The following is an 18,269-nucleotide window of genomic DNA, read 5'->3' on the forward strand; positions in this document are numbered from 1 at the left end:
TACTGTCCAAAGTCAAAATAAATAATGTTAAAATCTCAAATAACGGTCCAAAATTTTAGGTTACGCAGAAATGACAACAACAGTTTCTCTTGAAAATTACGAAAATTATGCAGGTTTCAATACACAATATTATAATACGGTGTCAATTACGCATGGGTACTGCTCTCGCCATAAACTATTACTTGACCGGAAAACAAGTAAAGTCAATTATCGGTACGAAAAAGATGCAGCTATACAGTGACACAAATATTATTATTTTTTTTCTGAATTTTCGGTAATCTTTTAGAATCTTGGAAGATAAATTCGGATAAATACATGCAAATGATGTGAATGATGCGATTGTCGATACAAGCTGCTTTTTGGGAAAATTACATTGCTAATGAAACATGATTAATTGTTGCTGAACGATGTGTTAATTTCGTTGTGCGACAAATGCACTTGATTTTTTATGCACAAGCTTCACAAGTTAAGACACAAGTGATTACTTACCGTATGAAATGACATCATGCATTTTGTTTTTAAAAAAATCCAAGTTATCGAACTTCTTAATGATTCAGTTTGTTGTTTAAACATGTATAGTGAACGCAGAAATCAAATATGTCTCTGACTTTACGAATCTTTTAAGCATTCTGAGAATTTTAAAAGTTTGCAATGGGCCAAACAAACAAATCATTACGGGGTGTGGGATTATAACGTATAGCGATCGTTCTCGAATAACTTGAAGATATACGTTATCAGTCAATAAACCCTTAAAGGTAAAAGGTGACACAAGTCATTGTGTCTTTATTTTGAAAATAACTCTTTACCAGGCTAATGCTGACGCTAATTTGGAAAAATATTAACGTCGCTAATAGACTTCGCTAATGGATTTGAAGCTAGCGCGCTTATATCGATCATTTCAAAAGCCTCCCCTTTCTTAAGCTGAAAACAAACGAGACATTGAAAACGTGTTTTGCTCCTAGTTTTCATTGACAAATGCAGCAATCGTAATTTTCGATAGAGAAATTTCTAACTTTATTTGACAGTTGCGACAATTTCGTCATGAAAACAAGGACCAAAACACGTTTTGAATGCCTCGTTTGTTTTCAGCATTAAGGTGGCCTCACAGTCATCCGTTTTCATTTCGCTTTGCCACCGTGTACGTGACAGTTGTCATTTGAAACAATATGCTCTATTATATGAAATGCCAACGAAGGCAAAACGGGTGACTGTGAATTCAGGCCTAAGTTCACATTTAAGGTGGCCTCAGAGTCATCTGTTTTCATTCAGTTTTGCTTACGTGTACGTGACAGTTGTCATTTCAAACAATGTGCTCTAATACATGAAATGTCATGGAGGCAAAATGGATAACTGTGAATTCAGACTTATTCATCTTCTATTTTCTAATAATTTCTCTCACTGGAATTATAAAGTTGAATTTAAAGTATAGTTTCCACTTAAAAAGAGCACTCCGTTTAGCCTCCGTCTATATGACAGTTGTAAAATAGAACAAAGGAACTGTCACTTAAACGGAGTAAAAAATTGAAATAAATTCAATTTCCACTCCGTTTGCGTGACAGTTCTTTTGTTCTATTTTACAACTGTCATATAGACGGAGGCTAAACGGAGTGGTCTTTTTTAGTGGAAACTATACTTAACATGCGATGCCGTTAAGCTAGATCCGCACGAAAAACATAAAATTTTGTTGAAATTTTCGCGAAATGACTCTTAATTGTTTAACAATAGCCATTTGTTTACAGAGGGGAGAAAATAGGAAATTCCAACAGGTGTGTTTCGTTTAACTGAATCCAGGATCGGAAATGTCAAACGCATGTGAAAGAATATCCCGGCCACGAAATGACGAATATGTGCCTAGAGATGTGTTTTAATACAAGAATGCAGTTGAATTGAAATTTGCGTACAGTTGAATTTAAGTGCCACTGAACCACTGAAAACAATGTTTTTCCTTTGTCGGAAAAGTCTTCTGAAATTATAAAGAAATTGTCGTTTGAGTCATTGAATTTGCCAAATTTGGCTACATGTGTGGAAGTGGAAGGTGCTATTTGAATTCGCGAGAGAATGATTCACGGTCCTAATCAGGTGAATGAGAATTTACAATTTGATCTCTCGTGGTTTGTATTTAATTTTTTGGGGTTCAATTGTTGAATATGCTCTCTAATTCCCTGGACTAAAAGTCAGGGTCTTACACCGAAAATACCGAAAAATGTAGGTAACAGAAAAAAGTTCGTTGCGATTGAAAAATGTATGAAATGCTATGAAAAACATGGGTAACAATTTTTTGTTAGCAACACCATAACTCGAGTAATTCTCAACCAATTTGGATGATTTTTTTTTAAATGTGTGGAATGTAATTCCCGTGGCTAAGTTCCAAGATGGGTTAACTGGGTAAATCGTATAAGTTTGTGCTTGATGTGCATGAAACAGTAGGAAAAGTAACATCAGTCGATGCCCAGCTTTTAAGTGGTAAACATCTCTTGCTAGTGACTGCTGACATCTTGATAGTTGACTAACAAATGTGATTGTCAGCTATTAAACTGTTTGTTACAGACGGCTGTCATCTGAATTTCGATATTTTTAACGTTGCGAATTGACAACGGACTATTAGAATATCTACGAGTAAGCGTTAAATAGAAAGCGATAATTATCGACCACGACAGCAATAATGAGCGACAAGCTCTGACCAATGAGGCTTTATATAGCAAATCCGGGGGACTTATTTTATTTCCCTATTTTATTAGGATATGTCTAAACACAGCCTAAATGACAACCACTTGACCAACGAAAAGCTCAAACGTTCCAAGTGTACACCTTGGCGAATAAACAATTCAAAAATATAATTTTAGATAAAAGTTAATCCCAACAAAAATCTCTTCGAGAAAAGTGTGACGCAGTCTTTGAAATACAATTTCTAAAATGAATGATATCGCTACAGTTGACGCTTTCAGCTTCGTTACGCAAAAATTAAATTTTACACCCAATTAGTTCAAACAAGCTGGCTTAGGTTTTCTCATCATCTGCCAAATAATTTTTACAAAAAAAAAATTTGACTGGAAACAACCAAAATTTTACCAAAAAAAATCTGCGTCGCAAAGTGGCAGATAAATTTTCTTGCAGGTCTGTTCCTGAACATCTGCCACTTTGCGACGCAGATTTTTTTGGTAAAATTTTGGTTGTTTCCAGTCAAATTTTTTTTTGTAAAAATTATTTGGCAGATGATGAGAAAACCTAAGCCAGCTTGTTTGAACTAATTGGGTGTAAAATTTAATTTTTGCGTAACGAAGCTGAAAGCGTCAACTGTAGCGATATCATTCATTTTAGAAATTGTATTTCAAAGACTGCGTCACACTTTTCTCGAAGAGATTTTTGTTGGGATATCAGGTGTTTTAGAAGTGTAGTCAACACTACTTTTTATAACAGTTTACAGTTTTAATTCAAAAATTTTACGAAAATCGAAAATTTGACGAAATTTGACGAAATTCGAAAATTTGACGAAATTTGACAAAATTCGAAAATTTGACGAAATTTAACGAAATTCGAAAATTTGACTAAATTCGAAAATTTGACGAAATTCGAAAATTTGACGAAATTTGACGAAATTTGACGAAATTTGACGAAATTCGAAAATTTGACGAAATTTGAAAATTTGACAAAATTTGACGAAATTTGACGAAATTCGAAAATTTGACGAAATTCGAAAATTTGACGAAATTTGACGAAAATCTAAAATTTGACGAAATTCGAAATTTGAAGAAATTTGAAAATTTGACGAAATTCGAAAATTTGACGAGATTCGAAAATTTGACGAAATTCGAAAATTTGACGAAATTCGAAAATTTGACGAAGAAAGTAATTCTCTATCTGCCAGCATTCAAGAAATATCTCCAAAATCCCAATTTACCCACCCATTTTCAACTTTCGACATTTTTCACAAATGCCCTTCTTTTCTACTCGTAAAACTCTGAGACTTTGCCGAAGAAAGTAACTCTCTATCTGCCACCATTCACAAAATAACTCTAAAAACATAATTGACCCACCCATTTCCAACTTTCGACATTTTTCACATATGTCCCTCTGTTCTACTCGTAAAACTCTGAGACTTTGCCGAAGAAAGTAATTCTCTATCTCTCATAACCCAAAAAATATTAGTCCTTTGGTCACTCTAATCACTCTAGCTCAAACGAACCTGCCCCGATTTTTTAAATTATTTTTTTGTTCGAATCGTGTTACGAATACCTTTCATTTGATGGGTCGCACGCCTCTGTAGGTTTCAATACAGCTAAGCTACAGCCGAAAACGCGTTCCCGACCCTCGAAAACCACACTCAGAAACCACTTCGAGGCCAATAAAACAAAATTCTGGTTTTTCCTGGGGTAATGGCGTATCACATTTTCATTTTTATGCCCACCCTGAGGTTCCTGCAAAATTTCATGGAGATTGGCTGACTAGTTTCCGAGATCGACCGTCGATAGATAGATAGACAGACAGATAGATAGATAGAAACATACAGAGTAAGTTGAAAGATTTTGATTGTTTGGAAAACGTTAATTTGGTGCATTTTCTATCAAAATGACCAACTTCAAAACGATGTATCTCCGGCAATTTTAAAGTTACATAGTCGAGTGATAGCTCATTTTGCTCGTATTTGAAGCACGAATAAGATAGAATAGGATTTGTGGTGATACAGACCAAAGGAAAGAAACTTAAATTCTCGCCTATATATAGTTGCCGCGCCTCAAAAAAATTTCTTCGTTCTTTTTTTGGAAGTTAGACTGCGTCAAGTCCTCCGCTAACGCTCCGGACATGATGTGAAAATCGTTTCAGCGTTCAATATTAGGGACCAAGACTTCTTTTCGTAGTTACTCAGAACTACTAACATATATTTCAATTATGATTTTCGAAATGGGATTTTCAAGAGTCGGAAGTCCCACACAGTCTCTCGAAACCTGGACAAAATCAATAAATTAATTGAATTGAAAAGAATTGGAATACGACGAAGACAACGGTATTTTTGTGGGATTCCACCAATATGGTGACCACTTTTGTGTTCAAGGACGTCGAAGACGCTGTCGTAAAATTTACTGGAGCAGATGCTAAGGAAGTAAACGAATGGATTTCACATTATGAAATGATTTTGATGACATGTGGATGGGACGAGATGTAGAAGTATTTATACGGAAAAAAGTTGCTACGAGGTGCTGCGAGGAAAACAATGGAATCGGATTTGACGGTCATCGATTACAAGTTATTGATAACAATGTTAAAGGAATTTATTTCAAAGTGCGGTAATCGAACGGTTGTAATTTATGAAATCAAAAGAGAATTTTGATGAAGTGAAACATTTGAGGACAAATGATCTATCAAATCGAGGGAGTGTAGGATCAGGCGTAATCGGTAAAGTAAACATAATTATTCTGTCAGTTGATTGACAATAGAAATGTGTAGAAGCCCAACTCAACGACTTCGAAAAATTGACTGACCCTAATGAACATTGTGAATATTTCAGAAAATGAACTTAAGGACATATGTTCGAACAGATTGAACTTACCAGATTTAATTTGTGTGTGAAAGACAAGTATATCATTAACGACTGACTGTATGCTGAAAAGATTAATTTGTTTAGTAAAATATGCATAAACTCTGTGGTGCATAATTGGTTAAGTCTAATAATTTATTTTTACAACATGAAACGAACATGGAATACGTACTTCCATCATGAGAACAATCTGAACTTGAACAATAAATTTTAACGGAAAATTGCCAGCAATATGACTCATGCCTACATTTTGAATATGTGGACATACAAACGATTAAAATGGAGACAAAAAATGTATGGTGAAACCTCCTTCTTCGTTAAAGCAAAGTGACATTTTAATGATATGGAGAGTCTCCTTCTATTAGCAATAAATTATAACGTTCATTCTGAGATGCTCTCCATGTGTTACATACCGATTATAAGAAATTTATAGTCATGTCAGTTTAAGACTTAAATCAAAAGTAATTTTTATATAAACTTAATATCAGTCAAAAACCCCATGTATTTATGTGACGCCAGTCGCTGTGTATCCTTCCAAAAAAAACTATATATCATTGTAGGTGACACATTTAACAAAAACCTATCCCAGGCTACCTGGCTACTAGTAGTGTTATCAACAGATAGAAGTCAGATGTGATGATTGTGCAATAAATTAGTAAATTTTCTGTTTTCATTTTAGTTAAGAGCCTGATTAAGAGGTGAACAGGCCTTGAAATATTGCGAAAATCCTCGTTTTCTTTGGTCCATACAACGTCACCAAGAAAAACTCAACATGGTACTAAAAACATCTCTATTCCAAGCCTCTTGAAGTTCTTGAAAACAGTTGACACAACAACTCAATAGCGCAGTGTGTAAGTCGAGACTTCACATTGAAATACTGAATTGTCAGTTGTGGGTTCGAAACTCAACAGTAACACAAATAATTCGCTTCATCAAGTTGTTGTCCACAATAATGACATCTGAATCAGATGATCTGATTGAATCTGTTATTAGGCTGCGTCTTGGATTTAGTACCGATATCGTCTCTTTGTGTTACATGTAACTGTTCATTGGCAATTTCATGCAGTCAGTTAAGCGCAAGGCGCGTTTGTTTTTTAAATTACATTATTAATAGAAATAGGTTATTTTGATAAAGATGTCATTTCAAGCATTTTACGACCAGTATAAAGGCTCTCAAAAATTGCTGAAATTTTCGGCAAATATTTCAAATTGAAAAAAATCTAATTTCAAACTAATTTCGATTAAGCGAAGCGTGCAAATATCATCTTAAAGTCTATTCGCACGCGAATGCGACATTAACCTATTAGAGTAAACAAGAGAAGAACCGACTTAAGCCTGGCGATGTCTTTCTTCCTTTTCGTCAGGAACTATAATATTTATCATTCGTAAATTTTTCACTCAGGGCGCTGATTCTCAAAGCATCCGTAGCTTCAAGAATTCGTTACTTTAAACTTAAATTCGTAACTTGACAGTTCTTATGGGATTTAATACATGCAACTGACAAGTTCGTTGATATTATCGTTTTTTAGACGATATCATAGTTCAAAAAACTATATTAGTGGTTGTTAGCCAAGCAGCCGCTAACTCTAAATTCAACGGTAAAGTTATCGTCATCGTTTTTTGGACGCTAGTATCGTCTAAAAAACGATAATATCGTTCAGTCAATTACCAAATTTTCAAATTATTTATAGGTAAGTAGCCCAAATAACTTCATCAGTCGGTGTGAGAGCTCTCAAACTGTAAACATCTCTTTCATCTCTCTATCAGCTTGGTATAGTCAAATCCCAAAAATTCAAGTTTTAAATAGGCAGAATAATCTCGTCGTGCGTTATTGTCGAATAGTAAACGTCTCTGCGGAGATTCGTTCAGCAGTCAATTATTATCTTGGTAGTCAGCTACCAACTACCAAATTTTCGAATTGCAATGTTAACTGTGAGCTATCGGTTATCAGACTACAAATAATCATTGTTTGCCTGAACTGCTCAAAGTGGCATTGAAATATCGAATGTCAATCCAGCTGGGAACTACCAACTACCGTGGTACAGGCAGGCAGACGGCTCCGCATCGATCATCAAATAAAAGAAGGAGTCAACAAAGACGAGAAAAAGACTTATTCGAAGAACAGAGGGCGTGGGGTAATTTGGCACACGGTGCTAAAACCACAAATTTTTCAACTACGTAAAATCGCACCAAATGAAATTAAAAAAATGTTGCACGCGCCGAGGTTCGATCCGTCAACCTACAGATCACCAGCCTAGCGCGTTGTCACTGAGCCATTCAGTACACCATTTTCCATGGCTTGTTGTCGTTATAAGCTGAAACAATACCTATGACAGCCAATGTAGATTACCTACCACAGATAATGCACTTTACCTGTGACAGATAACATTGGCCGGTCACATTATCTCCCACAGGTAATTTTTGACAAATTGCCTACTTACAGAACGTTTTGGGGCACGCGAAAAAATATTTTTTGTCAGTGAAAGATCGAACTATCCAACTCTTTGATTGGCCAATATTTCTTTGTTCCTTTAGGTTTTGCAACGTTAGGTCCGTGTGGTGTGGTATACAATAGAGCTGTGCGTGCCGAAGTTCTTTTGAAATCCGACAGACCTGAAACTCATTTTTGAAGTCCGATCCAAGGTGGCCGGGTTTATTTCCGGGCCACTCGGGAACAACGTTTCCATAGTAATTGTGATTCTATAACAATTCTCATGCAAATAATGAATCGATATAACGAAAATTGTTTAAAAACGTTAAAGGGAAGCATGATCTGTCAATTACTCTAACCACAAATAGAAAAAGATTTTGTGTAACGGGCAGTTGACCCAACACAATGTCATCCAAAAATCATGTATCATCATTTAATTGAATTCATTAAATATTAAAGAAATAAACAAATTATTTATTCAAGCAACATTTGAATGAATTACATTGGTACATTGCTTCCACAACATAAACGTGCTCTGCTAAAATTTCATTCATATTTAATGCGATCCGATCTTCGTTGCATTACATTACAAAAAATGTATTAACAGTCAATGAAACTGAAATTGATTATAAAAACTTGTCAAATCGTTGGCATTAATTGACAAATTATACCAAACACGTTCGAAAAATATATTTCTCATAATTTATTAAATAATGCATTAATTTAGTGGAGAAGTAAATTATATAGCTGGCTGTATAGAACATGTATGTGTATAGTGCAAATGTTAAATGCAAATAATTTTACTTGTAAGCCTTATTATCCGCACGGAGTGTGTATGTAATATTACACGTTTAAATTGTTCGACGCGATATTGATGTATCAACATATTTGTATCAGCAATCTTCACAAATTAATGAGGTATTTGAGCGCGTAATGTATATTTGTCTAATTTGTTGCACATTATTTGCGGTTCAACGTGTTCAGATTGAAAGTAATTGACATTAAACTGAGTAACTAATTAATTGATTAATTTCAGCAGTTGCTTTCTTCGAGGGGGAAACTACACGAGCAAACTCTGACCCCCCCACATCTATTGGCGTCTGTAGGCGCATCTATAGGCGTAAATTATTTGCTTCCATCGGCGCACTATTTCCTTCTATTGGTTACCAATATCAAATAGCACCTGTACCAGTACTTACCCGCGTAGTTTCCCCACGCCTCTTTTTTTGGCGATTATATAGTTATTATATAGATCGAAAGATAGTAAGGAACTATTGGTGTTGTAACATACACAATTAGTCAGGAAACAGCCAATTTATATAATTTATTTTGATAAATAAACCTATTTTACGAAGATCCTTCAACAACCATGGAAAAAATGCAATTTTATATTTTTTAAATAGAAATGAAAATCCACAAAACTCACATCAAATTTAACGTAGCAAGAACAACAATCGGCTATGTTATGACATGGCTTCGATGTGCCTTTGTTATTGTTTACATGTGTTAATAAATGAAAGTTCTAACTGTTCTAAAAAACTGACAGTCTCTTGTCAGCCTTTTTGAATATTTAATAGAAAGTAATGCAAAAACATTAAAATGGTTTTTAAAAATATTTTAATTATCGGAAAATAAATTCTGTGAACGCAGAATCGTTCTATTTTGTATGAAGAATACAATTAAATTATAAAAATATTGAGTCTTTACTGACTAATTAGACCTGTTAGAATTAGTTTACAAAAATGTAATGGCTAAATCTAAACAAACTCACCTAACACAAGAAATGTTCAGAAAAAATTGTCAACTACTTCCACCTTAAAGCAGAATAGTTAACAAGTTCGTCGATAAAAATTGGTGAGTTTTAAATTGATGTGGTGAGTTTCATATGTAGAAAATGTTACAAAAAAATTGTCAACTACTTCCACGTTAAAGCAGAAGCAGTCGACAATTTAGTTGCTAAAAAGTGGTAAGTTTTCTATTGATGTGGTGAGTTTTTTTTACTTCTTGACTTTTTTATTTAACAAAAAATCCAAACTGAACATAAAAACCGCACAGCTTCAGTATGCTAATTAACAATTCAAAGGAGCTATTCATATTGATGTGGTGAGTTTCATATTGATGTGGTGAGTTTCATATTGATGTGGTGAGTTTCATATTGATGTGGTGAGTTTCATATTGATGTGGCGAGTTTCATATTGATGTGGTGAGTTTCATATTGATGTGGTGAGTTTCATATTGATGTGGTGAGTTTCATATTGATGTGGTGAGTTTCATATTGATGTGGTGAGTTTCATATTGATGTGGTGAGTCTCATATTGATGTGGTGTGTTTCACATGTAGAAAATGTCACCAAAAATGGGCAACTACTTCCGCCTTAAGCAGAAGTAGTCGAAAATTTTGTTGCTAAAAAGTTGTGAGTTTCATATTGATGTGGTTAGTTTCATATTTAGAAAATGTTAACATAAAATTGTCAGCTGCTTCATCCTTATTGCTTGATTTTCACTTACCAAAAAATTGCTCCGTGTGAGAGACAAATTTTAAATTTTCCAATTTTTTATTTGTTTATTTGACAGCTTGCTCTCTCACGGCTCTCACACGGAGTACTTTTTATTGAGTGGAAAGTTTCCACTAGAAACCATACTTGAAGCAGAAGTAGTTGACAACTTTTGTTTATGAAAAATGTTCATGGAAAATGTTAACAAAAAATGGTCAACTACTTCCACCTTAAAGCAGTGGGACGTGTGGGAAATCACAGTTTCGGACAGATTGAATTTACGAAATTTTGAAATAAAATTCTAGGTAAATTTTGACTCATCCCCAAAAATTAACTCCAAAAATCATGCGGTATCCTGGATACCGGGAAAGAATTTTGGATACAATGAGGATACACGGAAATTGAGACTTTCAGAATGAACCCACCGGGAACTGTATGACCGGGAATTAGTTTTACATTTTTGGCTACCGGAAAAATTTGACCGGTAACCGGAAAGAAAAAATTATTTCCATGGCCTCGTAAATACGTGTAAGAGTAAGATTGAGCAATTTTAACAGAGCAAACAGTCCTTTCAAAAATCTTTGATTGAACTTCATTTGGGTTTAATGTTAGCAGCGGCTGCGTTCAGAAACTTTTCATCATTCTTTGACAACACAATTTTTATTCCACTTCAGCACAGTTGCAAATTCCCTTATGAGGATTCGACGACAAAACGAGACGGTTACAAATGCGGAGCCTGAATGAAGAATAAATAAAGTGAGAATTTTTGAAGTTTTAACCAATTTAGTCAAAACATTTTGTTCACAAGTATTCCAAATGATAAACATAAACTTGCAATGCATGAGTCACAGTTACACAGTTACGACAATGTTATTAAAGACAAAAGATGTGGTGACGTACCGTACCCACTTGTCCGAAATGTCCGAAATTTTACACATTTGTCCGAAATTGTCCAAAATGTCCGAAATATTCTTCAATACCTGACCAGAATTAAATATATAAACTTATAAAAGTCTCATTTTCAAAAAAATTGCCTGCGGCGCGCTTTACAGAATTTTTAATTGAACTTTCAGTCTATCAATACTTTGTCCCTAAATTTTTATTCACTTGACTGTAAGTCATATGGGTCTTTATGGCAGAAAATACCGGAAAATGTGTATAGGTACCGCGATCACTATAATTGAAAATTATGTGGAAATATGACGTTAAATATGAAACGTTAAATGTGTAATATTTTTTTAACTTAAGTAAATCTAAATCGATTTTCAAAAACGTTTTGTTCGAAGGAGAACTGAATTCCTCAGGTCAAGTTTTTAAATGGGCGTTATCAGCTCAATGGTCTGGGAGTAGTTCTCGAAAAACCGATATGCTCATTGTTTATTTTCCTATGGAACACGATAACTAACTCAGCTAATTTTCTAGACCTGGTTTTCATTCAAAAAAGCATTTCCTCAAAAAAAAAATCCGGTTTTTCTGATTATGGTACTCGGGCATAATGTTACAATTCTTCCTTCGAGTGAAAATCAATAAATCAATATTAAGATAATAATATAACGAGTGAGCGCAGCGAATGAATATGTTAGAAAATAGCTGTAGCTCTAAAAGACAGCCACGTTAAGAGTTTCCTGCGTCACATCTTGGCTGACTCCAATATCTTTTTTAAGCATTTTTTCAGTATAGTCGACATTAAAAAATTTCGAATAGAAGGGAGAATATGATCGAATTTTTGCAGTAATAGTAGGAACAGTAGACAAAAATTCCAAATTCTAACGAAATTTTAACATTGCTTGTGATCATTATTTCTTCCATCCTTCGATGAAATACATGCAAATGATGTAGGTCAACGAAGGAAGTGTATTGACTAAAAACCACATATTTGAGGAAATTATTCTATGCGAGGAAAATGCATTTCTCAGCATTTGTCCAAAATTTGAGGAACGGAAAGAAGCCTGACCCGTATTCAACCTGGTTTTATTTAAACATACAGTCTAGCACATAGCCTATTTTAGGTAATTTCTTAAAGAATTTTCGGGAATTTTAGAGAATTTCGAGAATTTTCGGGAATTTCGAGAATTTTCGGGAATTTTAGAGAATTTTCGGGAATTTCGAGAATTTCATTGCAAGTAAAATATACCTTCGCTCAACAATTCGTTGATTTTAATTTCCGATTTAAGTATAATGATAACAATTCTAGAATAAGCAACTAAAAAAGATATCGACATTAGGAAGTGAAAAAAATTAAAATTGATTTTCGGACTTTGTTCCACAGTTTTCTTTGCCGGTGCTTCTTCGAAGACACCTTTAAACCACTCAGAGGCGTATTACCCTATGGGAAATTCGGTACCGTGCCCATGGCGCTGGAAAAAATAGGCGCTGAGCTCGGTCACTGAATGGACAATTATTGTCTGAAGAGAAATTGTAATCTATCATAAAAACTATATAGAGTTTGCGAATTAACTTTACATTGGCTAATCTCGTAAAAAATACGTACCAAATTTTTTAATTTGATGAGTGCAAGAGTCCATGAGTTAAAAGGGAAAATTTCAATTCGCACGTCAGGGTATTAAAACCGAACATTTACAAAAAGAAATTGTTTTGATAGGAAATATGAATGGTGAAGTCTAAAATGAAACATTTAGAACTACAGACCTTACTTTGAGGGCTGAGCTGATCTTCATTTGTTTGCGCTATCCTATTACTTTCAATAACGTAAATCATGTAGAAAAAGAAAGCTGATCACTTGAAAATAATGCCACAGCGCAGCAAGAAGTGAAAAATAAAAAGCTCGAACATTGAATTAGAGGGATTCTTTTTAAAAACAGCCTACCGAAATCGGACGCATTTTCCAGTGGACTTTTTTTATCTGTGCCCAGTAAGCTATTCGACCCTAGAAGCCAAAACCACTCTCAAAAAAATTCTTCGAAGCTTTTATGGCTGGTGAAAGGTGATCAAAAACCGAAAACTGGCACTTTTCTTGCAAAAATTTCTCCAGTTACACGAGCCGTACAGGGTCGTGTGGGGCTGTACGAATCGTGTAACTGGAGAACTTTTTGTAAGAAAAGTGCAAGTTTTCGGTTTTTGATCACCTTTCACCAGCCAGACAAACTTCGAAGAATTTTTTTGAAAGTGGTTTTGGCTTCTAGGGTCGAATACCTTTCTAGGCTCATATAAAAAAGTCGACTGGAAAATGCGTCCGATTTCGGTAGGCTGTTTTTCAAAAGAATTTTACCCCCTAAAATCTTAAAAATAGCTCTTTCTCCCTTGAAATATGTAAAGCCACACCATAGAGGTAGACTACCACACTTTGAAGAACAATAAAATCGAAACGGAGCGAGTTTCTAGTGTTTTAACAATTTTTAAGAATTTCGGGAATTTTCAAGAATTTTCGAGAATTTTAGAGAATTTTCGGGAATTTCGAGAATTTTCGGGAATTTTTAGAGTTTTCGGGAATTTTCGAGAATTTCAAGAATTTCAAGAATTTTCGGGAATTTAATTCCTAAAATAGGCTATGGTCTAGCAAGGTTGAAATACGACATGTTTCTGATTCGGGAGTTGTGGTTTGTAATTGAATTCACAAGAATTTCGTTTGACAAATGAAGATCTGGATTTCTGTTTTCTGAATTTTTATACTAAAATACCAAATCTAGATTTTCGTTTGTTTGACGAAATTTATATGGGATCTATTACAAACCCTTACCTCAGAAACATGTCAGATATTATTCTTCCGCGACATGCATTAGTTAACCTACATCTTTAACACTATCTTTTCGTGAAGGTTTCAAGCCCTCTATTCAGGTTTATGATCAGTACAGCTACAGGTCATGTCAAAGTATACTTTTAAAAAAATCTCATCTCTCTCATCTCATATAAAGCCTTAGAATTTGTTGGTGGAATGGACTTAAATGACTTACAGACTTTTTCTAATGCGTAACTTTAGTGAAAATTAGAAAAAAAATGTCCGAAATTTTTGCAGAAAATGTCCGAAATTTTTATGAATTGTCCGAAATGTCCGAATTTCGGACAAGGCAAAATTTAGTGGGACGTCTGGACGTACGTAAGGCGGCTAAATCTACTATTAATGCTTTTCTACTTATATTGTTCACTGAAACAAAAAAATTCTACTAAACCGACCGACGGTGTACATACACCATAATGAAACGAGCTATTTCAGTTTTCTAATTTTGAATCAAAAATATAAACAAAAATGCAGCAAACAGAATAGTGTTTAGCCACCCTACCTCACATTTTGCAGGCATGATGGTAGCGCCGTCACTACTATGATCGCTGAGTAAACTAAATTTAAATTGTGGATTCCATTAGTTGTGGTATAAAGTGTGTGTTAAATAGGATAAGTAACTTTAGAAAATCCGAAAACTTAATTTCCCTGACTATACCAGAATACGTCAGTGATATAAGTTACTTTGAAATTAGACACAATGACTTGCGTCACTTTCACCCTTTAGAGATTTTTTTGACTGATACTGATTTTACCTTTGACTCCCCCAAAAGTCGAAGGCGACACTGATCTAGTCCAGGTGCGTTCACATTGACATCTTCAGTTATGTTTTTATAAATGAGACCCTCATTACATACGATGACGCCGCAAAAGTAGTTCGCGTGTGATACTTGAATGAATTTCTCAAGAATATAATTATCGTATCTGCTTGCATAGCATCAATTTACAATGTTTCTTCAATAAGTCAGAAATAAACTAAATCTTCACTGAACTTACCATTCAATGTTAACTTAAGCATTCCTTTCTCCTTTGATTTTCTTTATTCATAGGTTTGATTGTACGTGCTGTGTACGATTTAATAATACAACAAAAGATTCTGACATCAAAACGATTGTATTAATAATGCAAGCATGAAGCATGTTTTAATTTCAAGTCAGGGATGTTGGAAAAAAAGGAATGATATGATGAGTTTTTCCATTTAAAAAGTTTTTCGGTAGTCAAACTTGAGCAATACAACAAATCAACCACAGCTAGTTCCTAGTTGGTAGCATATTACGAACGGTCGACCATCAATACAACTTCCCATCTTCTAACTTAACCTCACAGTTATGATTAACTTTCAGGAAATTTCATTAATTTCAAAATCAGTTGAGATGTCCTCAAATTATGCTCTTTAACGATAGCGACTCCGATTTCTCAGTAGCAATAGCGAACGCTCACGAATACATCATAGACCAACTCTTCGATGACGATCCCTCATAAGGCAGCGGATGGGGACTGCTGTAAATATGTCAGTTTTTGCAATATGAACGGTATTTCTTCTAGGAATTTTGTTATTGAATGTTAAGTGTCCACTCCACTCAACAAAAAGTACTCCGTTAGAGAGCCGTGAGAGAGCGAGCTGTCAAAAAAAACAAAGAAAAAATTGAAAAAATTCAATTTTGTCTCCCACACGGAGTACTTTTTTAAAAAGACCTCCGCACTTTTCATTTTGAATTTCGACCGAGTGAATTCAGTGATGATATTTGTAACTCACGCCGCCTGGGTGCAATGTTGTATGAACGCATTTTATCGCACTAGTGCGATGAAAGATTTGCAGGGGGTTACGTTGCCACGTGTTACTGAAGTCATACTAAGATTATCTTCTATATTTATTCGATTTTCTTCATTGCATAAAACGTTGTATGCAACACGAATCGTATGGCACACGATGTCTTGCCAACCTCGGCTACACCTCTGATTTACAATCAGACATCCAGTGCGATAATATACCTCCATACGATTCTTGTTACATAAATAACTATTATGCGATTCAATAATCAAATTCGTTACTTACACGACCTAAGTGTAATGTCAAATAAACGCACTAGTGCGACAAAGGATTTGCAAGGCTTTTTATAGCACTCAGCATCATAATGATATATTCACATTCACGTCTCACTAAACAAAACAGTCAAATGCTGTAACAATTGTAGTAATATTGTTGTAACAACTGTCTTTATGTACGACGATATCGACGATACAGTTTTTAACATTTAAAAGTATCAACATATTATACATTTCTTATTTCTCCAACTTCTCTCATTTAGCAAAATTTCTCAGCAAAATAAGGAATGTATGATATGTCGGTCGATACTTTTGAATGTTAAAATAGCTATTTTCATAATAAGGTAGTAAATGGGATTGTTTTGCGCAAAACCCCCATTTACTACCGTGTTAGGAACAAGGTTTTATCTCCTGTAATGTCATAATCACCTTAAAAAACAAATTTCAAAAATCAAACTGAAACATAAACACGCCATGACGCCGTCACTCATTCATATTCCCCACAAATAAAACACACATCTAGTATACTGTCAAGAATTTGTCAATTTTCAGTGAATAAATGAGAAATTATCGAAGTTTTCCGTGAATAAATGTGAAATTATCGAAGTTAGCCGTGCGCAAATGACCATGTATCGAAATTTTCAGTTAATAAACGTACGTTCTGTGAATGACGTGTTTAAATCTAACCCATTTTGATTCTAAGAGTGACACTCAAATTGTGAATATTATGACATTACAGGAGATAAACTGTATTATCTTTCTAAAAAAAAATTCATGGATATTTCCGTTTTCTGTACAATAATATCGTCCTGGTATAATATTTTCATCCTAGTTATTTTCCTTTTAATTTTTTTTTTTAGAAAATTAAACCTTTCATCCGAATCAGAGTAGTTTTCCTTTTACGAATTGTTTGGAGAAACTTAAGCTTTTCATCCGAATGAGAATTATTTTCCTTTAAAGAATTGTTCGGAAAATTAGCATTCATCATGAGATCGCCTCACTTTCTCTCTTTTTTTTTTCTTCGAAGATTCAATGTTCTATTGTTGAAATTCTAAATTTTACTTAAGACTTCACTTGTTCTTTTCTAACTGTCTGCACTAGTGCGATGAAGTATTTGCAAGGAACTTTATCTCACTAGTGCGAAAAAAGTTAAGTGTTGCTGACGTCATACGGTCATACTACGAATGTCTTCGATATTTATTCTATTTTCTTCATTGCATAAAACGATGGATGCAACACTAATCGTATCAGGGTATATTTTCGCAATACAATTATGAAAAATCAGGAATTATCACATTTTTGTTTTATATAGGATCTGATATTTCTAGTCCAACAGACTCTGTTATATTGAATGAAATTTTTGAATCTTTTCCCAGTCGAAATTTTTGTCACACAACCAGTTTACTGGGATAAAAACCAAAAAACCATTTAATATCAAAACTGTCAAATTTGTGGATCTTGAAATTATGTAGAATCTGTTGAAAACGAAAAGGTGATACTTCGGTAATTTTGTTGAGTGTAGTTGTCACATTGCTAATCCAAGGCGAAGCTGAGTTACATAAATAACTTTTTTGTACCAACCACCCAACTTTTAAAAAATTGAAGAAAAAAAAACGGTACACTCTAATGCTTAACATGAATAATCTCTGTCTAGTTCATATTACCAATTTCAAACATTAAAAAATCAACAAAAAAAAAGCTTAGAAAGATGTTACTTTATTTTTTCCGGCTGTATAGTTACATGCACCGCAAAATGCACAAGTAGCTGAAATAATGCACATTTCGAGAAGTATAATTCATTTTTGTAAGTAAACCGTACCATCATCGGCGTGAACTACAGAGATTTATACAAACATACTACCTTGCGAATCGAAAACGCATATTAAGTCCGTTTTGATGATGGCATTTTTATTAAGTACAGTTTGTAGCAGAGTATAAAAGATGAGGAGGTACTTCATATGGGTACATGTTATTTGTTTGAAAAGGTATATAAGAACCTTGCACAATCATCGATTGAGCAATACTCTTT

At 34.3% G+C, this 18,269-nt stretch overlaps 1 long non-coding RNA gene across 1 annotated transcript; it reads left to right on the top strand.

Moving 5' to 3' along the window:
• Positions 1–1,012: 1,012 nt before the first annotated feature.
• On the top strand, positions 1,013–9,409 carry LOC119069524. The gene is made up of 4 exons (XR_005086347.1): positions 1,013–1,024; positions 8,111–8,112; positions 9,233–9,241; positions 9,368–9,409. It is a non-coding gene; the product is annotated as an uncharacterized LOC119069524 (long non-coding RNA).
• Positions 9,410–18,269: the final 8,860 nt, after the last annotated feature.

The sequence above is a fragment of the Bradysia coprophila genome, assembly GCF_014529535.1.
Source record: "Bradysia coprophila strain Holo2 chromosome X unlocalized genomic scaffold, BU_Bcop_v1 contig_35, whole genome shotgun sequence".
In the NCBI taxonomy this organism is placed as follows: Eukaryota; Metazoa; Arthropoda; class Insecta; order Diptera; family Sciaridae; genus Bradysia; species Bradysia coprophila.